Genomic DNA, 24,247 nt, shown 5'->3' on the forward strand with positions numbered 1-24,247 from the left:
CTCCAAACAGATCCTTTCAAAGCTGAAGCCAGCCCATTTCTAACAAGCGCTGTATAAAATGCAATCAAAGAACCCCCTCTAAGATAGTGTGTTGTGTGATGTATGCTAGTTTTATATCTTGTATTCTTGTATAAAAGTGAATGGTTGAAGAATTTTGTTTGTATTAACCTTTTGTAGTATTGATGGTAAATTTGTGGAGTTTCAGGGGAAATTAAACAAAGGGATTTCCAAAAATAAGGTTCCTTTGCATTTAAAGGTTTGTTATTACCATATTTATTAGACATACATAAGGCCACAAGTATTTGACAACAATGGAAAATAAATAAAATATGGCAATGTGTCAAATAGTCAAAGAGCAGGACGGAAATATCCACTTGGATGAGTTATTATCATAAGGCTGCAATTATACGGTCAACCAAATATGATTTTTCCACAATCATCTTGCATAGATTGGATGTTGTTGCATGTACGAAAACAGCGAAAACACTTACGAAATCAGATTTTTTTGCCACCCGATTTGAGCAACTTTAAAATGTAGTTCTAAATCCGATACATGTCTGACATGTGATCATCTGACCTACATCTAAACATTAATTTCCTTTTCCCCTTGTAATTAAGAACTTTTTGTCATTGTTTTTTTATTGAATAAATTTTTTTATCCCCTTTTCTCCCAATTTGGAATGCCCAATTCCCACTACTTAGTAGGTCCTCCCGGTAGCACGGTTACTCACCTCAATCCGGGGTGGAGCTAATTCTTCTCTCTCTCTCTCTGCTCACCGTTTCCCTCTCCCCCCTCATCTCTCCCCCTGGTTCACAGGCGGCAGGTAGCCCACCGGCTGACAGAACGGCCAGAAATATCTATTTCTATATCTATTTAATATCTGTATCTAAATATGACGCACAAGCCAGCTGGACTACCTTTATGATACTTTTGGGTGCTTTTTAAGATTTAAAGTGAGATACTTTCAACTGCCATTGTATTGAAATGATGGACAGAATATTCATTTTATTTAATTTTTCATTTTGTGTTCTACATAAGAAAGTCATACTGGTTTGAAATGACATGAGGTTCATAAATCATTTTTAAAGACGACTCTGTAAACAAACGGTGCAGTTTTTTTGAGAAGCCCAACATGACAACTTCTGGCTCGACCAATAATGTGAGTTTGGGGTTGGACTATCTGTTAGACAAATGAAAGACAGGGTGGGGGTGTTCGAGTAATCTGTTTGAAAGTAATTGTTTTCGCAATTCCACATGGTAACGCTAGTGCCACCAGAAATCACACTTCTTTGAAGCCAAGAGGGGAAAAATTAGTCCTCATAATTAGTGGTGTGAATGAGTACAGCTCCATATCCCAACTGTAACTGTCTGTGCCTGCCCTACACATAATGATATTTTCAAACATGTCTTGGCCACATAAATGTGAACGATAGGGAATAAAACAAAATAACAAAACTACTTTCCACATTATAACATCTAGGCTGCTGGTCTGGTAAGGGCAAACTGGCCATTTTGTTTATCCTTTAAATGAACATCTATTACATTTACTGATCAGTTCCAAACACCAAAGGAGAATAAAAACACACAGCTTTCAGTTTTATGGCAATTCAAGCCAATTCGCTGTGTCAACAATCATTTTACATATACCTATATCTATCTATATATCTCTATATCTACATCTATATATTTATGGTTTATTTGATAGGGACAGATCCAATATACATAAATCAACTTAAAACAGCTATCCAATGCAAGTATCATATTGTTTATAGTGAATGCAAATTTGCAACTCCCATCCCAAGAAGGACTTTTATGACACTACAAAGTTAAAACAGTACGGTAAAAAGAAAATAAACGGAGTACAGCAAGATAGCATAAAGCTAAATAAAAACTGAATATAAAATATACAAAAAGGTATTTTTGTCACCTTATAGATACAGCCATTTCCTGTCAATCAACTCGAGAAAGTGCGTGTGCATTAGCTATAAAATTGCATGTTTTAGTGTAATCCGAGGTAAAGCACAATTTATGATTCCAATATTCTCACATTTTATTGATGATTTGAAATATGTTCTTTGATCGTAATCTTGACCAACCATTTTTGAGATTTCGGTCTTTCCCCATTCAAGTAGATAGGAGCTGCACTGGCATGACTGGAAACAGCCTCCCGAGAGCATTCCAAATATGGCTGACAGTGAACTAGAAAGACATTGACTTAGTAGTGGTGCATTGATCAGAAAATTTGAGGCCGATAAGATCACTGATTTTTTAACATGAAGATTAAGTGCCCTTTGCCACACTTTTGCAAGTTATATTGTGCAGTTATGTTTATGCTCCACACAGTAAAATGATGGTAACATTTTACAAAAAGGTTCCATTTGTTAACATTATTTAACAACATAACTGTAGTAAACATGAACTAATGAAGTTAATGTTAGTTACAACATATACTATTTATATTTTAATTTTAAGTTGTTTTAGTTAAAAACCTCTTCCCAATCCTGTAAAATTAGCCTAAAACGCCTAATCAAGGCATACCCAAAGTAAATTTAAAGCTGTTCTTGAACCGTTTGGAGTACAACGTTATAGCATGTCAATATGTTATAAAACATGCATGGTTTTGGTCACATTTGAAAGGGGACACTCTGAAGTTTTTTCCCCAGCAGTCAGAATTACTGTAAGTGCTACTGATTCTGAGTAATAGAAGTTTGAACACAATGAAATAGAAGTTTTTTTTTTCCGCCTGAAATTTTTTTGCATACAGATGCCTGCAGATGACTATAACTTGTAGCTATTAGCTTGAGAACACAATGGGATCACAGCATGAAGCCTTACCTAGTCCAAGTTCAAATTTTAGAACAATACCATAAAAAATGAATATTTTACACATGTTTTTCTAAGGGTACACCCAGGCGTTTTACAAAAGTGCCTTTTGGATACTCCAAAAGGACCCTTTGGTAACCTAGGACAAAAAGGCTCCTACTTTTGAACGCTTCAACGTACAGTCATAATTTTGGGCTCTAATGAAAGATGACACTTAGAGCTATCATATTCCATATCCAGATCCACTATTAGTTTTGCTGACACAGAGTAACTGACGCATAAACACATTAGAGTGCCTTTTCCTTCTTGAAACTAAATGTTGTGCATATAAAAGAGTCAAAACTAGTGCTATGGTGGACAATTTGTTTATATAAAAAATACACAACAAACTATTTACATGAATTTTTACACAAAGTATTTACAAACCATTATAAAATTGTACATGTTTCTAGCAACATGCCAGTCATTGTAACAGTCACATTTGGGTACAAAGCACAAAGGCAGAACACAGGAAGAGTACTTCACTGGTGTCTTTGCATGACACTGCCTGCACTTCAGACGACCAGCGGTGCAAGATTTGGTGACGTGCAACGGCCTGTGATCTGCTCTTAGGTGGAGCAGGAGATACGGGTCTGGCTGTGGAGTGAGACCCCAACTCTGCCAGCTCCTCAGCAAGGGTCTCTCTGAAAGCCCTCCTCTCTTGATGAGGTGCTGTCCTGCTGCTCCACTTTATGTGGCCGCTTGCTGAGTGGGGGAGAATAAATAAATGTAATTTACAAAGGTAGACACAACTTTTCCATCTTTTCTGTATTATATATATATATATAGTTTTTCTTTTCGAGTGTGTAAATATGTATTATTGTATGTATATTTACTGTAAATACTGTATACTTTGCCAATGTACTATGGAACAAAGAGATGGGCCTACACCTCCCCCCATCAATTCAGCATTGTAACAAATAGACTCTCAAACACAACATATATTCTTATTTTCAACTTATATTTATTTATTTATTTATTTATTTATATATATATATATATTTCAGCATCCATTTATATATATATATATATATATATATATATATATATATATATATATATATATATTTACAGTAAATATACAAAACATCTATATAGCATGTCAATAGATCTGAAACAAACAATGAACTAAAACCTCACACACGCACATACAAATACAAAAAACACGCACAAACGGTTCAAACACTCACTGAGGAAACACACGACAAAGGGTAATTACAAAATGTGTTCATTATTCAAACTAAAGCTTATTTATGCGGAATATACAGTAATATATGTTATAAAACACAAGAAAACACTTACTTGTCCAGAGCCATGTCTCATCTCTCCATATTTCCTCTGCCTCCAAATCATCTGTATTGTTTTCAGAAATTTCATCTCCAAACTCAGAATTTTGACAATGAATGCCTTCTTATATCACATCCTGGGGTGAAAATCCTGTTTTTCGCATCCGTTTCACCATATTTAAATCGCCAAATGTGTAAACAGTTCCAAAACAGTTCTCCAATGGCTTTATGCGTGGAGGCTAAAACTGTCGGTAAACTCGAGGCTGCTTACGCACACGCATAAGAGAACCGTGCTCTAATGGTTCAACTAAAGCCGCATATCACTGTTTTCAGAATTTCATTGGCTATACGATGCGTCAGTCATTTCCACTCTTCGATGTAATTGGTTTGATCAGTAAACAAAGGAAAGTGGGTATGCCCTTACACTCGACACAGATGGTGGTTCGGTATTGAAGGCTTTGGATAGGACATGGAAGCTCCTATTGGGTCAAATGAGGTGTCAATCGAAAGGTCAGAGTGCGTGCTTTCATTTTGATACCGGATATAGGAAATGTTTACATCTGAACTGAAGTTATTACCGATAATATGTGAAAGATTAGGCACAGCTGCCAGGTGCTTTGAAATGATGCAACAAGAGTCTGTGGATATTTATTGATGTAATAATGTGATTTGGACTAAACATTTTACTTGATTTGATCGTTTGGACATTTGACAATGAAACAACACCGTTTTTGTCGGGAAGTTATGGCTCAGTGGACTACTATGAGGCTTCATAGGTGAGTTGCCTAAATTTTGTTTTTGGTTGTTTATATGTTGGTGGTCTGACAAAGATATAGATTGTACCTGCTGTTGTGATTGTATCTTAAAAAGGTTTACATCGTTCGAATCACGAGTATCTCAGCTTTTCAAATATATGTATTATGTTTACTTTTTTTTTTTGGAGTTTTATATTTCAAAAACATAAACCTCTGAAACACACCGTGGGTCGAGTGCGGCACGTCGGACCGGGAAAGCGTTAATAGGGCTGGGCGATAGGATGATGATGTGACAATATCTAACAAAGATCCTGATGCTGGTTGTGGCACTCAAAAACAGATCACGATGGACAATATCGGGAAATGGCAAAACCATGGATTTGGGAAGTCGACCGAATATATTAAACAGTGGCCAGGGTGAAAAAATCCAGTTCCTCATCCAAATCCAGTGCAGCATGAGCCTGAATCGTGGAACACATGCATGTCGTCGTTCAAGATGCGTTCACCTTGAACCTCAAATTTAGCTTTAATTTATTTTATTTAGGCAGCATTAACTGTAATACCAAAACACAAAACAAACACAAATTCAATAAGAACCCACATTTAGCAGCATTATTTGGGAACACAAGGGAATTTATTAGGCTTTATTATTAAGATTATTATTATCTTTACATTTATAATTGTCTTTAGTTCTTAATCTGTAGCCTATTTGTAATTTTCAATGTGTTGTCACTAACGGATTCTTGCGTGATGGCAAATGGAGCCATTGGAGATGGTAAATGTTTGGCTCTGGGGAGGTGGGTAAATAAGGTTTTTTTATCACGTCTATATTTTATTGTTTTTTGTTTAGTTTAAAGTGTAATTTTAATTTAGAAATGTCTTTTGTTTTGGTTTTTCATGTTTAAATAAATTACTACTATTTTTTTTGTAAGCAAAATGTAAAAAAATCCACCGATGCTCGGCAGGGGGGTTGACAATATAATCCTTTATTACTATATTTTGTAAGGCAATTAACACTCAAATATTTTTTACATATTGCCCAGACCTATTAGTTAGCATTAGTTAATGCATTATGAAGTAACATGAACTAACAATGAACAATTGTACATTTATAAACTAACATTATAATTAATAACGGCTGTTGTAACAGGGGTTAAAATGGGAAAGGAGGCTGCGGGAACCGGCTGAACAGTCAAAGTAATATTAATGTAAAATTAAAATAAAAAGACACAAACATAGGCTGTGTCTCGTTTCAAAGGCTGTGCGCTAGGTAGGATGTGTCCTTTGAAGGCTGTAGTATACCGAGTGTTCTCCTTTAAATAAGCCTTGTTTAAATGAGATGGCCTTCTTGGACAAATTGAACATAACATGTTGCTATGAAAGCACGCCACACTTTAACAAGCGCGAGCGCTTTGAGTGAGAAGGGAACAAAGTCTCTTTAGAAGGGAATGTATGAGGTACATTTTAGGAGAGATATAATGATGTAAAGAGAATAGAAAATAGATTTTACATGTGTACTTTTAGTCTAATACTTTATTTTAATTATATATTAATATACATATTATATACTCTGCACCCATGTACATATTATATACTCTGCACCCATCATCATAATTTCAAAAGCCTCAATTTTAATGAAGAAAAAAAAAAAAAACACATTTTACAAACAGTATGTACTGTCTATAAAAGACTGGGTGCATGTGTTTTTCATAAATTCATGGTGTGACCACCTCTTCAGACACTACAACACCACTGCTTCTTCAGTAAATTCATAACAACATATCTCAAGGTAACATTTCTTATTTCTTATAATTGTGTTTAATTAGGGGACGCGGGTTGCTCAGCAAGTAAAGTTGCTGACTACCACACCCGGAGTCATGAGTTCAAATCCGGAGCGTGCTGAGTGACTCCAGTCAGGCTTCCTAAGCCGGTTGCTACCTCCTCGTGGTTGCTATAATGTGGTTCGCTCTTGGTGGGGTGCTTGGTGAATTGTGCGTGGATGCCACGGAGAATAGCGTGAGCCTCCACAATAGGAGCGTTAACGTGATCAACAAGCCACATGATGAGATGTGTGGATTGACGGTCTCAGACACTGAGGCAACTGAGATTCATCCTCCGCCACCCAGATTGAGGCAAGTCACTACGCCACCACGGGGACTTAGAGCACATTGGGAATTCCAAACCCCCCCCAAAAAATTTAATAAATTATATATAAGTATCGGTATCGACGATATTTTATTTGAAATTATTAGTATCGGATCCAAAAGAAAATAAGTAGTATTGCCCATCCCTACTCCCGAACTGCTACATCGCTGCCTTTATCCCTCTCCTCGGCAGATTAGCCCAATTGGGGGCTGGGCGTGCGTAATCACGGCCCGGTCCTCCTCCTCGTCACAGCTGTAAAAATATATTGTTCATTGATTGTTCATGATGCCTAATGCATTAACTAATGTTAAAGAAATGTGTTACCAAAGTTACATTCAAATTACTTTAATTGTGAATTGCTAACATTTATTTGTTTTGAAACAGTTATGAATAGTTCTGTTGTCAATATATTGTGACATACTGGCAACTAGTAAAAACCATGAGAGCATCACACACAGCGGAGATACTTTCAAAAATTAGAAAACAATATCCATTACAAGCTCTAAAACTGCTCCAGTGAGAAATCATTAATATCTACGATTTGTTTTGCGCCTTGTTGTAACACAAATCTCTAGTTATAAACTAAATGTGCCATTATTGAAGGTTAAACAGTTACATCTGTTATTAGTGGTATTGTGACCAACATTAATCTGATTTAAATTGGGATCCTCACAGAATAGTGCGTGATGAGTGACTGATAAGAACCTGGAAAGTGTGCATGTTTGATTGACACCGAGAGCACTCATGTTGAAGAGAGTAAGCTAAAAGCGCTCATGATGGCTCAAACAGCCTCCACACAACGTCTGAATGTCACGACTCACGTTACGTCACGTATACTCTGATTTGTATTTGCATGTTTATTTGTTGTTTAATCCATTTTTAGACCTGTTTGCAGCCTCTTTATCCTCTCCGTGCTCACAGTGTTGCCAGATTGGGCTTGGGCTACTTTCAATAGATTTGTGCAGGGAAAAATATACTTGGGCAGGTGGTCAAAATTTGGGTTGCTTTGGAATGATTTTGGGCAGGTTTTTAAAATGGTAAAATTAAGAATTTCCATTGCCCATGCAACCACACACAATAATTCAATTAATTAGCCAGAACACTGATTGACAGAAAACGTGTTTAATCCTGTTCAGAGGAGCTACAAGCTGGCACACCAACCATTGAGTTCTGAATGTGTGTGATCTGCAGGTGTTGCTTGTTAATTTTTGTGATAGAAATGAGACAATCTTATCAATGACAAAGCAGTAAAAATGTAAGAGAACATATAGAGAATGGGGAAATGACCCAGATATCAAGTGGTGGTTAATGCCAGGACTTATCTGTGGAGATTTTCTAGGAGAAATTGCACCTTTGAATTTCTCCAATGACCAGGTCACTGATGCCATTTGGCCAAGTGTAATGCTGTTGAGAACACTGCAGGATATCTTGTGAAGTTTACACTCATGGTGACTCATGGTCATGGAGACAGTAGTATCAAAAAATAACATGACTTAAAAGTGACTTTTGAATTTGCTGCTCTTCCTTGAATCATGGACGTGCGCACAGAAACACATAATTAATGAAAATCAGCTGCATTAAATCCACGATGACAGCTGTCTAGGAACTTTGACTGTTCTTCATATTAGTGAATACACTTTACTTGAATGAGCCATAACAGCGTAAAAAGGTAGGACAGATTATATATAACATTTATATGACATATTAATTATAAAATAGGCCTATTGACAGATAACTTCAATCATAGCACAATGGCATACTTTCATTATTTGGCTTCTTGAAATCCCAGGGCAGCATATTTGTTCCTTTTCTGTGTGCGTGTGTTTGTTTATATGTGTGAATAAAGAAAAATGGGTAAATGGAAAGGTTTTTGGAAATGTTATCTTGCCGTTGTTAAATTGTGTTGTCAAGGTTGTAAAGGTAATGCTGTAATAGCATATGTTTTAGTTTATCACAAAATAAATCTGCCCTTAAGCCGTTTCTATACAGAAATGCATGTTTATCGCTAATTGTGTACCTAATTGTGTTCGCCTCCCAGATGTCCCTAATTTTTCTTCTTCAAAAGTTTGGGTAAAATGGGGAGAGTATTGAGACAATTCATTGAAATTATCCAGCTTACTGTCATTTTAATTTCACAAATAAATGCAATCAGAAGAGGAGAAATTGCAATCAAAAGAGAACAATTGCTCTTTTGATAGGACTGTAATATTGGTCCTGATGTTGCGCCTATCGCAGGTTGCCACCGGTTCCGACCCCAAAGCGAATCATCGAGCCCTGTTCAAGCTGGCAACCTGCACCAAGTAGTGAGGAAACTTTTGGTCTTAGTATAAGGACCATCCATCCATGTGTACAAGGGCGTATAATTTAGAAGGGACGCTAGGGACATGTCCCTACCAATCTCCAGCAACTACTGAATTGTCCCTAGTAATCATTTTGATCAAACAATTAAAATATATAACCACTGTGGTTTGTTGGTGTCTTGTGGTTTTTGTTTATTTATTTTATTTAACCTTAATTTAACCAGGAAAAGTCTCATTGAGATTAAGAATCTCTTATACAAGAGAGTCCTGACCCAGATAGGCAGCATCAGAATTTGTGGTACACAAGGGGTTAACAGATCTTGTTCTCTACTATGCGTCCCACCTCCCTAACCCACCTTGCTAATAGGATTGGCTTTGCCGTTTCTTGCTAACATGTGAGAGGCTGCAGTCCTGCCAGGTAGTAGCTCAGACAGAGCAGGAAGAGAGGCAGGTGGAGAGGCAGGTTGAGAGGCAGGGTCACAGATGAGGCCTAGGCTTGTAACAACAACATTATAAGAGTAAATGTAGATATTTGTTTGATCAGAAAAACAATGATACAAGTGAGACTGAACAATATTGCTTTGTGCCATGTCCACCAGGACAAACTGGACAATATTGATGTGAAACAAATATGCCAACAGTTAATTTCTGTTAAAGACCTTCAAATAGCAAGGAACAAGACATTGGACACTGAGCTGTGTGTATTTAGGGTATGAATATAGTTAACTTATTTTTTATGTTTAGATGTAAATACAGGTGCTGGTCATATAATTAGAATATCATCAAAAAGTTGATTTATTTCAGTAATTCCATTCAAAAAGTGAAACATGGATAATGTATATATTCATTCCACACAGACTGATATATTTCAAGTGATCATTCCTTTTCATTTTGATGATTATAACTGACAACTAATGAAAAACCCCAAAATCAGTATCTCCGAAAATTAGAATATTTCATTACATTTCATCTAATCAAAAGCATCGCCATCACAACTGCATTATGTCCTGCATATTTGTCCAGCAACTTTTAACGCCCAACTGAACTTGATTGTCATCTCAATTTAATTTTTGCATCATAATGCAATTTACATTTTCTGAAGAAGCTCAGCAAATGTTATCCGAGGTAAAGAGGGATAAATTAAAAATATTTAAAAGTTTTTAAATGTTCAAACACTGAAACGTGAAACTCACAGGACAAATAGTTCTGATAGTTTATAGTCTTGAAAAATGTGCAGAACATTCTGAGAATGTCATTCAGCCGACTTTATTCATCTACAGAACAGGGTAAAGCTCATTTAAGTTTGTGTAAAGAAAATGCATATATAGGTATCGTTTGGTAATGAATTATTTTATTTAATTCTTTATTCATTTAATAGAGGGAATTTTGCCGGCATTTTTTCAGAAGTATAAACAATAATTAGATAGAATTGGGCTGTAAGTTAATGTTCCAAAAAAGCACACTGATGTTTTTCTCCTAGTATTGTGTATTTATTTTTTATTTAAAATGTCTTTGTGCACAGAAATGATATGTTTTAGTTTTTTTTGTATCGTGGGCCAGTTCCATGACCGCCGTCTATTATTTTGAATTGTGTGGAAAAGCAACTTTAATAAATAAACAGATGGCTACCGTGATAAAATTAATCACAAACAGTGGCTATTCATTTGTTCTCCATGATACGAGATATTTGTGTTGGCACGCCTGGAAGCGTCATGATGCAGATGTGTTTGTAGCATTGGATCTATATGCCATTAAGATCAATCCATAGTAACGTACAATAAATTGTCTTTCAACAATGTATACCATGTTGTCATGATTATCACAGGCTAACGATTGGGGTAAACTCTGTCATGTGACAATATATTTTTGCGTTAATAACAATTTTGAGATTGTGCTAGAGTTAAACGCAAAAATATGATGTCAACACTTGTGAAAATAATTTGCATTTCCATCCGTTTAATTTTGAGGAGCGAAAAAAATCGTTGGATGGAAACTTAATTACTGTCATGCATCAAAGAAAGTGCTCATTAGAGTAGCATTGTATGTGTGATCAAATCTAGGCAGGATTTGTCAATCGACGATCACAGACTTAAGCTGAAGATCGGTCGATTTAGATCGGTGGCCGATCGATCTGTGCATCCCTACTTATTAGCGGCTTTCCTCCACTATCTCATCCAATTTAAATTATTTAATTGTTAATTAAAAGAATTACTACAGTATTTTAGTTTTGTAAAGAAATTCATATGTTGTCATTTATATTTGTCTATAAAACAAATTTTAAGCATGTAAGCATGAGCCTTTTGTTGGGAGCCATTTCATCAGTTTTATTGAATTCATTTACATATATGAACTATATATTACTCAGATTTGTACCTCTTTTTAGTTTGGATTGGTAGAGTATAAGCGTGGAGTCTTAAAAGTGGAAACAGATATAATTTTTAGAGCGTGTTTGGTTACCGACACAGAAGATAAATGGACAGTCCGAACATAAATTCAGTCAAGTGTGTCCATACTTTTGACTGGTAGAGTACAGGGAATAAAATTAACGTGAATCAAGGTCAAGCCACATGATAAGATGAGCGGATTAACGTCTCAGAAACGGAGGCAACTAGGATTCGTCCTCCGCCGCCCGGATTATGGCGAGTCACTACACCACCACGAGGACTTAGAGCGCATTGGTAATTGGACATTCCAAATTGGGGTGAAAAGGGGTTCAAATAATAATAAAAAAAAATTATCTATGCAAGTTACCAATTAGTGTTATTGCATTAAAAAATGTATATACCGTATCTTAGCAAGGATGATGAAGTGTATTTAAAAAACTGATGATGTAGTTGTCTCCTCTTTACCCTGTCTTTGCTGTTTATAATGTTTCTGCTGTCTAGCAGTTTCAGAGATTTGACTTCCTCCATATAGCCCTTTATACTAGAATGTTCTCTGTAGAATTCAAATGGGCCATATTAGTTTTGTGTTTTCCACAGGCCTCTGCAATATCAAGTGAACAGCGTCTGAATCACGCAAGTTTCGCTCTATGCTGTCCCAGAGCTCTGGCGATCTGAGCGAAAGCATACTTCATTCATCCGACACCCCGCACGGATGCACGTGTTAGTTAGACGCTACACCCCTTGTTGAGTGAGCTCGGACCCGCAAGGGTAGGGGCACGGTCTGGGTGTGATAAGCCAGTGTGATGGCGTCGACAACCCAGTGTGCGAGCCTCTGTTTGGAGACGGCATTCCCTTTCTGCCGTCCCCCAAAGCAGACAAAGAGCTGCTCAGAGCATCTGGTGCTCTGTGTGCGGTCCAGGTAAATGCGCAGGGCACGCACTGGACATAGCAACGAAAGGGCTGGGTCTGCCTCCTCCCATGGCAGCGCTTGCAGGTTCACTACCTGATCTCAGAACGGTGTGGTAGGAACCTTGGGCACATAGCCCGGTCGCGGTCTTAGGATCACAGACGTATCTGCCGGACCGAACTCCAGGCAAGTGTCGCTGACAGAGAACGCTTGCAGGTCCCCGACCCTCTTGATAGAGGCGAGCGCGATCAGCAGGGCCGTCTTAAGGGAGAGGGCCTGTCCAACTGATTCAAGCGGCTCGAAGGGAGGTCTCTGGAGTCCTGCCAAGACTACCGAGAGATCCCAGGAGGGAACTAGGCCTGGCCGGGAGGGATTCAACCTCCGGGCACCTCTCAGGAACCTGAGGATCAGGTCGTGCTTACCCAGAGATTTGCCGTCTACAGGATCGTGGTGGGCGGCAATAGCGGCAACATACACCTTGAGGGTGGACGGGGACAGTACTGACCTAATCGCGCATCTCTGTGGGTCTTCAGCTCGGGAAGAGCACCAATCTGCGAACAAGCGCCACTTTAGGGCGTAAAGGTGCCTGGTAGAGGGGGCTCTGGCTTGGTTAATTGTATTCACAACGGTCGCCGGTAAGCCGGCTAGCTCTTCCGCGTCCCATCCATGGACCAGACGCGGAGGTTCCAGAGGTCTGGGCGCGGGTGCCAGAGTGTGCCCCGTCCCTGAGAGAGGAGGTCCTTTCACAGAGGAATTCGCCAGGGTGGAGCTGTCGCGAGGAGCCTGAGTTCCGAGAACCAAGTCCGAGTGGGCCAGTAGGGGGCCACCAACGTGACTTGCTCCTCGTCCTCCCTGACCTTGCACAGCACCGGTGCAAGAAGGCTCACTGGGGGAAATGCGTACTTGCGCAGCCCCGAGGGCCAGCTGTGTGCCAGCGTGTCTGTCCCGAGGGGAGCCTCTGTTAGGGCGTACCAGAGCGGGCAGTGGGAGGTTTCCTGGGCGGCAAACAGGTCTACCTGGGCCTTGCCAAACCGTTCCCAAATCAGCTGGACCGACTGGGGGTGAAGCCTCCACTCCCCGCCGGGCAGGTGTTGTCGTGATAGCGCGTCCGCTACGACATTGAGCTTGCCGGGGATGTGAATGGCATGCAACAACCTGAGTCGCTGCTGGCTCCATAGAAGGAGACTGCGGCGAGTTGTGACATTTGGTGGGAGCACACGCCGCCTTGGCGATTTATGTACGCCACCACCGCGGTGCTGTCCGATCTCACGAGGACATGTTTGTCCCGAACTAACGGGAGGAACTTCCTAAGAGCAAGAAGGACGGTCAGCAACTCCAGGCAGTTGATGTGCCAACGCAGCGGGGCCCCTTTCCAAGGCCCGCTCCTGCGTGCCTGCTGCACACGGCACCCCACCCGGACCGGGAGGCGTCGGTTGTGACCAGAACGCGTCGGGCCACCTGCTGCAGGGGCACTCCTGCCCGTAAAAAGCAGAGGTCTGTCCAGGGTCGGAGTGTTTTGAGGCAGGCGGGGGTGATTCTTACCCGATGCGTGCCGTGGTGCCATGCTTGTCTCGGGACTCGAGTCTGGAGCCAGTGCTGGAGTGGTCTCATATGCATCAACCCCAGCGGTGTGACCGCCGCGAGGACGCCCATATGCCCCAGGAGCCTCTGGAAAAGTTTTAGAGGGACCACTGTGCCTGGCTTGAATGAAGCGAGGCAGTCCAGCACCGACTGAGCATGCTCGCTCGTGAGACGTGCTGTCATTGAGACTAAGTCTAACTCCAGCCCGAGAAAAGAGATGCTCTGAACCGGAGTGAGCTTGCTCTTTTCCCAGTTGACCTGAAGCCCCAAGCGGCTGAGGTGCCGGAGCACCTGGTCTCTGTGTGTGCATAGTAACTCTCGAGAGTGTGCTAGGATGAGCCAGTCGTCGAGGTAGTTGAGTATGCGGATGCCGGCTACTCGTAGCGGGGCAAGGGCAGCCGGCGACCTTCGTGAAGACGCGAGGGGACAGAGACAGGGCAAAGGGGAGGACTTTGTACTGAAACGCCTGGCCGTCGAACGCGAACCGTAAGAAGGGTCGGTGTCATGGCAGAATTCAGACGTGGAAGTATGCGTCCTTCAGGTCTACCGCTGCAAACCAATCTAGATGCTGAACGCCAGCCAGAATATTTCTCTGCGTGAGCATTTTGAACGGGAGTTTTAACAAGGCCCGATTGAAAACTCGCAGGTCCAGGATTGGTCGTAAGCCGCCGCCTTTCTTGGGTACAATGAAATAAGGGCTGTAGAAACCCTTCCTCATTTCAGTTGGAGGGACGGGCTCTACCGCGCCCTTGGCTAAGAGGGTCGCTATTTCCCTGCGCAGGGAACTGGCATGCTCGCCGTGTACTGCGGAAAAGCGGACACCCCTGAAGGGGGGCGGGAGCCGGGCAAACTGAATTGCGTAACTGAGTCGAATGGTCCGGTGCAGCCAACGTTATGCATTGGGAAGCGAAAGCCACGCTTCCCAGCTCTGCGCTAGGGGCACCAAAGGGACGAGTATTTTGGAGGTACCCGGCGGGGCCTCGCAGCGGGGCGGAACAGGTAATGCAGCATCGGGCAGCTTCGTTGCGGCCTGAGGCTGAGGTGCTGAGAATAGACTCAAAGCACTTACCTTGCTCCGTGCACCCGCAGGGGCGGGTTCGTGACTGAGGAGGAGGTCTGATGCTGGCGCCCTCTGGACTCGCCTGAACCGGCCAGCCGGGGCAGTCGAAGGTAAGCGGAAGGCGGGATCGCCATGTCCGTGTACCGGACTGTCGTGATCTGAAAGCAGATTGCCGTGAGAACGGCATTTGCGGCCAGGTGACCCAGAGGCAAAGGAAATAGCTCTTTATTGAGAATGTGGGTACCACAGCCCCGCCAGGGGTGTGGCAAATGCAAAAACAAAGGATTCTCCTCCCGCCCTCCACCGGGGACAGAGCGGTCTTACCACCTCCGGAGCTAACGTCTTCGGCTCTGGGTCGGCTGTCTCAGGAACGCTTGGGAGCCTTCCGGGTCCTAGAGGGGTTCGTGGAGACAGGGGCGTGCACCGCCTGCGGAGTGCTCGACGCTGGGGCTGAGAGCTGGGCCCGGGTTGAGGCGGAGCAGGAGCTGGTTTCTTTGCAGGGGACGCCCTCTGCGGGCAGATGGGGCAGGGCCCGTGAGCGGCAGGTCTGGCGGCGGGCATGATGTGGGAGATGGCCTCCGCCTGCTTCTTCACCGCGGAGAACTGTTGGGCGAAGTCCTCGACGGTGTCACCGAAAAGGCCAATCTGGGAGACAGGTGCGCCCAGGAAGCGATTCTTGTCAGCCTCACGCATCTCGACCAGATTGAGCCAAAGATGGCGCTCCTGGACCACTAGGGTGGCCATCGCCTGTCCGAAAGTGCCTGCGCTGTGGCCTTCGTCGCTCTCAGGGTGAGGTCGGTCGCTGAGCGCAGTTCCTGCAGCACATCAGGATCAGGTCCACCCCGTGCATGTTTTTGAGAGCTTTGGCCTGGTGGACTTGCAGGAGGGCCATCGCATGCAGGGCGGAGGCAGCGGCCCAGCCGCACTGTAGGCCTTCGCGTTAAGTGAGGATGTTGTCCTACAGGGCTTGGATGGGAGTACGGGGCGACCGCGCCAGGAGGTAGGGCTACCGGGGCATAGATGGTGCGCAACTGCCCTATCGACCTGGGGAATCGCGCCGTATCCATGGCACTCTCCGCCGTCGAGGGTGGAGAGGTTGGCACCTAGACGAGCGGAGAGCAGGGCTCTCCACGTAGACGTTAGCTCATCATGCACCTCCGGGAAAAATGGGACCGGGGGGATGCGAGGCCGCGAACGGCGCGCTGCCCCCAGAAACCAATCATCCAACCGCGAAGGCTGTGGGGAGGATGGAGGGTTCCAATCCAACCCCAAGCTCATGGCGGCCCGGGAAAGCATGTCGGACATCTGAGCGTCGGCCTCAGCCTGGGCCTGCTGGCCCGAAGGCGGCAGTCCAGGGAGTCCTCGGCATCAGACACCGCGACTCTCCGATGCAGCGGCGAGCTCATCCCCTTCGGACTCAGGAGGATAGACGGCCGGGCCGTGAGGCGAGCCGCTATCGCCGCGAGCATGGACGGGACCAGCGAGCGTGTCGGGAACGGGAGGTTCTCGGGGCTACCCGGCGAAACTGCACCCGCTACCACCCCAAATCGCCTCCAGCGCCAACCGCATCGCCCTCAATCCCGTGGGAAGAAGGAGCAATGCGGGTGCAGCTAGGGTGGCTTGCCTTCTGTTGAAGGCAAGCCGCGATCGCTAACGTGGTCATGGTCATGTTCTCGCAGTAAGAACATGAACCATCCACAAACGCCGCCTCGGTGTGATCGCGGCCCAAACACACGAGACAGCGCCTGTGGCCGTCTGAAGCGGAGAGGCTTCTACCGCATCCAGGAACAACACAGGGGCGGAAAGGCATCTTGAAAAAGACGCGTCCTTAAAAGGACGTTCAACGCCGCTGTGTTTGCTCTTTTAGAGAAATTTGCTCTTTTACAGGAAATTTGCTCTTTTAATACACAGTGTGTGTGTGTGTGTCTGCGCTGTCGAGCTCAGGGGCAACAATGCACGCGTGTAAAGTACAGAGAAAGCCGCTGTTGTGCGCCGTCAGATCCAACAGCAAGCAGATCGTCAGAGATACAGGAACGCTCAGGGTGTGTATTCTCGCAGCAGACTGCAAACAGACTATCGGCTCGAAGAAATTTTCTGACTAAACTTCTGTATTTGCCCCGCTTAAATACCCGTGATGCGGGGCGGGTATGCAAATACTGACTGCCAACTCTCATTGGCCCTTTTCAATAGGTCAGAGGTGAATATCGGCGCTCAAGAGAGACCCCTAGTGTCGCTTCTCCGACACAACGTGGAGAGAGCGACAGAAGGGGAAATCGAAGTTGTTGAAAGCTGACTAAAACATCATTAAGAAAGAAAGACCATTTCCTTTGGCAGCAGTTCCGATTCACCGCCATTAACTCAATTTTCAATGCAGGAAAAACCCTATAAAAACGTTACCCACCAAAGTGGCTAGTAGGGCTGCACAATAACAGCTGTCGCAATTATATAATCGTGAAAAGTGTCAATTACAGCATTACATTTAGGTGTACTCCGATTGCACCAAAATTTTCTATTTCACAACATATTTTTTTAAAGGCTGTGTGCATGAATGCAGAGTTTAAAGTAGTCCAAAGGCATATCAGCAATGCTCACTATCTAAATTATACTGTGAACAATTTACTCAATGTGATTAACACTTTTTTTATTAAAGCAATTTAGGAACAGTTCACAAGTTGTTTTTATGCATAGCCAACATAAATAATTGCCCCACACAAAATAAGTACTTTATTGTCAATTCTATGAATGGAAATTAATAATCGCAATTGCAATATCAAAGAAAATTATTTAAGCGTTAAAACGTTTAAGAGTTAACCACCACAGACGATTTTTACCCACATTTGACGTGTTAGCGGGTGTTGATTTCAAACACTGGTAGTGTGCATAGCATAATTTCACACACAACACTGCTGGCTTTTGTTGTGTGTCTAGCTGAATCCATCCGTAATAAACTCAATATTACTTCAGGCAGTTAAGTGTTACATTTCAAAAAGGAATGAAGAGAACTGCTGTGGCAGTCTAGACTTTTGGCACACTGAAATCCCAGATCTCATTTGGACATTTCAGAGACAATATGAGTAAAGTGCAAGCCGTCTAAAGAAAATTCCAATAGCATGTAGAGAAGGGCATGCGAGCATTCTCCACATAGCTCCTCTGCATAGATGTGTCCATGGCTGCAAAACAGCAGACGCAGTCAGCTGATCTCACTTCAGCACTCTATACACTTGGCTCCAAGAGAATGAAAGAAAATCACAGGAATGAAAGAAGTAAACTGTTATTTCCATTTCTGAAATACCTTTAGCCTGTGATTTATGGTGCTCCACTTTGGCGGCGCAATTCAAGATTAAATTAAAGCTCAAATATCTCTTATCACGTCCTCTGAAATAATAGAGAATGCTCTCTTTTTTCACTTTACCAACCTTTTTTCACTTGGATATCACCAAAAATTACTATGATACGATACTAGAAAACCAGCTAAAGCCTAGTGAACTCTTTCTCTGAATTTCTTTTCCATAAAGGCGTACACAAACCCAAAGATCACTATCAAATTTACCTAATAGTTTGAAAGGATCTTCCCGAAAACATAAAGGGTCATATTTCACCCCAATTAAGGTATATTTCACATAAAGAAATATTATTGAAACATTATTTTCATGACAATAAAGCTCCTAATTTGAGAGAAAAAATTGAATTCTTGTAATGCAAGAAAAATGATGTTGCATTTAAAATTGTAACAAACATTGTTAAATAATTATAAGTATACATCATGGTTGTATTGTTTTTTATTGGGTTAAATCTATGTTAATTCTACTTCTAAAGCTCGTGAAGTGTCCTAAACTTCAAACTGAAACTCTCATTATGACATCTAGTGGTGTTGATGGGAATCTGTGCATATAGAATTTACACAAACCATAGATTTACCATAGATTTTATATCTTTTTTTTTTTACAGAGCTATCTTTATAATAATGTAAACAGTGGTATAACTACAGACTAACTTTATAAACCACACCCTAACCCTAAAAGCGATCTGGATGCTTGTTTTCCTCTGTCAGTGAGGCTCGATGCATTTCTGGCTTCAAAACAGTATAGTCTCTAGGGCATATGCAGACATACGCCATACGCCCACCTATCTTTCTTAGGATTTTGCATATGCCCACCTGAAATAAATGATGATACGTATGGCTGCCAGAACAACAAGTAGTATTTCAATCTACTAATGTGATGGTGCAGCACCGGTGAATGAATTGTGTTATTTATTATATTTTCAAAAGTGTACAGATATTCTCTCTAAACGCACACGGAGCTGCGGGAGCGCAACTGATGGCAATTGTAAGACAGACAGTCCGACTAAGCTGATCCACCAATCAGAACATTCATTTCAGATGAGATTGGATATTTGCTAACCAATCATATTTTCCATTTCAGTAAGGGGTGGGACATTTCCAGTGTCTAATGCACAAGCATCCCTGGAGTAACCATAATGTGCCCTGTAGATTTTTTTCCCTGCTAAACGTAAATTTGTTTTCTTATACATAATTACAGGGTTGGTTGTGTTACTTTTTTAAATGTATTTCACAACAGATTACAGAATACATGCAGTAAAATGTCATTTATAACGTATTCCATTAGATTACTCAAGGTCAGTAACGTATTATAAATACTTTGGATTACTTCTTCAGCACTGGTAAATATTTTCAGTTGTTTTGACTATAAAAATTCTGCCAGTACATACACGTGTTAAAAATACATCCTCTGAAAAACCTAAATATCTTAGGCAGTGTTGTTTCTAAAACAACATAAATCAAACTGATCTTGTTTTAAGGATTTTTAGATATTGTTACAGGAAAACAATACAAAGATTATTATAAAGAATAACATGTTTGAACTAATATCAAAGTTCTTACTAGAAAAATAGAAATTATGATCCATCGTGAATTTTCTTGATCGTGTCTGTAACGTGTGCATGTAAAATGGCTAGAATTAGCATTTTAGTTTAGCTTAAAGTTGACAATTTACACAAAGTATATTTCTATTTCTTCTGCTCCAAACTTACTTCAAACTTACTTCTCTGTCTGCTCGTATGAATGTAACACATCATAAGAAAGTGTTTCACCGCTGTTCAAATGCACTTCGGATAGCATAATGTATATGTATAAATATTTTCCATCTGAAAGCGTTAAATATTAAATGAAACAAATGACAATAAAATGCAAAGTAATCTCTTCAGTAATCAAAGTACTTTTTGAATATAACTGTATTCAAATTACCAATGATTTCAATTGTAACTGTAGTGGAATACAGTTACTTATATTTTATATTTTAAATACATATTCCCATTACATGTATTCCGTTACTTCCCAACCATGTATATATATATATATATATATATATATATATATATATATATATATATATATCACTGGCAGCCAAATGTTTGGAAAAAATTACATATTTTGCTCTTATGGAAAGAAATTGGTACTTCTTGGCATTCAACTGATCACAATGTATAGTCAGGACATTAATAATGTGAAAAATCAGAACTTCTTAAACTACTTCAAAGAGTTCTCATCAAAAAAATCCTCCAAATGCAGAAAATGATAGCTTTGCAAATCCTTGACATTCTAGCCGTCAGTTTGTCCAGATACTCAGGTGACATTTCACCCCACACTTCCTGTAGCACTTGACATAGATGTGGCTGTCTTGTCAGGCACTTCTCACACACCTTACAGTCTAGCTGATCCTACAAAAGCTCAATGGGGTTAAGATCCATAACACTCTTTCCAATTATCTGTTGTCCAATGTCTGTGTTTCTTTGCCCACTTAAAATTTTCTTTTTGTGTTTCTGTTTCAAAAGTGTCTTTTTCTTTGCAATTCTTCCCATAAGGCCTGCACCCCTGAGTATTCTCTTTACTGTTGTACATTAAACTCAAAGTTATTGATTGGTGAATTCAGGTAAAGTGGGACCCCTCCATGAATGGAATTGAATAGTTGTAATACGTCTTGTCTGTTCATGTCAAGTTTACTGCTTTGTATTGTGTTTTTAGGTCATGTCTTTTATTTTGATTTCTATCATGTACTGTATTTTCCTGGTTCCTGTAATGTGATTGCCCTGCTTTGACATGTGACCATATTCTATTATGACTGGTCTTTGGTTCATTAGTCATGTCTTATCCTTAGGTGTGTTTGACTTCATCGAGCACTGCGCAGACGGATTGGAACTGGACTTGAATCATTGCGTGTAGTTAGAAATGTTGTCAGACTTTATAGGGCTGAAGCACCGGGTCACCATTACAGATGCTATCAAAGAACCATGAGAGTGAATTGAGACCAATGGCCTGTCATAGCCAGTGTAGCTTCTCCTCAGCAGCTGCACAAGTTCTGACGATGACACAATTTATATGCCATTGGCCAGACTCAATGATGACTACGGTGATGTGTGTTTCATGGTATATTACTGTAAAGGGATCAATGGAAAGGAGGAGGCGAGAACCGGCTTGACGATATAAATCATATTTTAATAAGAAACAAAACACAACATAAACACACACATGACGGACATGTCCGTAAACGATCTCTCTCTTCCGCACGATACTCTGCAGTCAACCTTTAAACCTCAGAGGCTTGATTAGCCTAATACGGGACCGGGTGCGTAGGATCACGACCCGGCCCCGCCTCCGCCCTGCCAAATTCCTCCCTCGTTCTCTCAGGCTGGGGAGCCCCCGGCCTGACGTACATCCCCCCCTCTTTCCCTGGGGTAGGGCTCACCTTCCGCGCTGTCTGCCGGCAGGTCATCCCCATGTACCTGGACGAGGGAGGGGACAAGGGGAGGGAAACAGAAATAATTAAAATGGGGGGTACTTCCTGTAACAGTGTAGTACCCCCCAAAGAACTGTACAATTTAAAAGAGGATAAAGGCCAACGCAGAGCGACAGTGAGAGAGAGAGAGGAGAGAGATGAAAAAAAACTAAAAAACTCTTACTCGCCAGTTCTCCGATACACCGCAGCTTGTTCCTCGGCCACTCCTCCACACTTTATCGGACGACAGCCGCGCCTCTCCGGGCGGATCCGAGGCAGTCCTCCAGCCCCTGGCGGACGGAACACCCCGCCGCGTTCTCGGGGAACAGAAGGGGTCTCCCCCTCCCCTGGCAGCGGTCCTCTCGCTCCAGTCGGTCGGCTAGGAGCCCCTTCTCCACTCGCGGTCGGCGGTCATTGTCCTCGTTCAGGCGGCTGGGCTCCTCGTCCCCCGGCAGATGGCCGCGGCTGCTCCGTTGGGGTGGACGGTAGTGGCGAGAACTCTACTACGGCGTATCCCTCCTCCTTCCCGGGCTTTAGCACCAGTGTAAAGGGATCAATGGAAAGGAGGAGGAGAGAACCGGCTTGACGATATAAATCATATTTTAATGAGAAACTTAAAAGCCAACATAAACACACGACGGACATGTCCGCTAACGATCTCTCTCTCCCGCACGGCCCTCTGCAGTCAGCCTTTAAACCTCACGGAGGCATAATTACCCTAATACGGGACTGGGTGTGTAGTATCACGACCCGGCCCCGCCCTCCGCCCTGCCACAATTAGGTATACTACTTACTATTCCTGCTATGGAAACCTCTGCGCACACTGCTCCAGTGGTTCTAAATACAATTATATTAACAAATATAAACTTTGACAGTTAACACGAAGAAAAAAATGACAATTTAGGTGACAATTAATCGTGAAAGCCCTAAAAGACACAATTAATCGTCATAATTGCAAATATTTGTTTGACAAGTAAACATCAGCCAAATTTCATAATCGTAACAGCCCTAACACAGACAGATTTCAGCTTAAGAGAAGTCAAATATTCTGTTACAATTTCACTGTGAGATCAGTCTGGATAAGTAGGTAAATAATTATGTAATGAGGTTAAGCTACAATTCGCACTGTTAAAGCACCGTGTTGCAGGCTCTTTTTTACAGACAACAACAGACAATGTTGCGGCGAGCTGCTGGGAGGTGCGTCTGCGTGTGGGTGCGGCGGCCTTGTTTCTACGTACACGTGAGAGCGAGTGCGCAGCTCCGCTGCGCGCTTCAGCAGGTGAGCGAAATTAGACTAATTAGCGGAGACGCCAGAAAGCTTTAGAAAATGGAAGCAGGGAGAGGGTTTTGTTCAGCTTTGCAACGCAGCTAAGAACAGTGGAAGAAAGAAGAATTCGCTAAAGAATCGCGGATAGAACTGATGGGAAAAGGAAAATATCAAAAGGGCTACCGGTAAGCTCACATCTCTTTACTGGTCTCTGAGGACTGCAAATGGGATCTCAGTAGCCTGTATGGGCACGCAAAATGTGTGGCCTGTTTGCATTGTTAATGGCACTATTGATAGGTTGGGGCTGAACATTTCTGTACATTGAGTAAACTTAGAATAACAGGTTAATTTGAGAAGAAATGGGTCTAAAAGTAGAGCTGGCTTTCAGGAAATGTAATGCCTGATTTACACTGTTTACCTGGGGTGATAAATAATGAAGTAATGGTTAATCGATGTGTTAAACCAACTTATCCTTTGCTTCAAGTATTTTGCTGTGCTTTATTGTATTTTTGATTGGAAATATTGAACTTTATTTAATTTGTTATTTTGCATGTTTAAAGGTTTTTCACCTTCCTTGTTTACTGGTCAAATAAATTGAAGAACGAGTGAAATCCTGAGTCTGGTCGATTCCTTCTCTTGTCAAGTGTGGGAAGCCATGATGTTTTAGATACACTTGACAGACAATGTGGTCTTGAGATCTGGTCAACCGATTTAAAGAATAATTTCCCAAGAGTAATTGCTCTGGACTATACTTGGAATCTCTAATTTCCCTCCTCAAATCCTCACTTGCATACCTCTTCCAATGTGTTTTTTTGGCACTTAAACTTTTTTTCTCCCCTTTCCATCTAATCCCTATATGTATCCTTCACTAAGTGAATGTTTCTACACTTGTGTTAATTCAAATA

At 42.0% G+C, this 24,247-nt stretch overlaps 1 protein-coding gene across 1 annotated transcript in view; it reads left to right on the forward strand.

Annotated features, from left to right (window-relative positions):
* LOC127657834 (dual specificity protein kinase Ttk-like) overlaps positions 1-24,247 on the forward strand; it is a 465,704-nt gene that overhangs the window by 306,372 nt on the left and 135,085 nt on the right. The gene's annotated exons all lie outside the window — the stretch shown is intronic.

The sequence above is a fragment of the Xyrauchen texanus genome, chromosome 17 (assembly GCF_025860055.1).
Source record: "Xyrauchen texanus isolate HMW12.3.18 chromosome 17, RBS_HiC_50CHRs, whole genome shotgun sequence".
In the NCBI taxonomy this organism is placed as follows: domain Eukaryota; kingdom Metazoa; phylum Chordata; class Actinopteri; order Cypriniformes; family Catostomidae; genus Xyrauchen; species Xyrauchen texanus.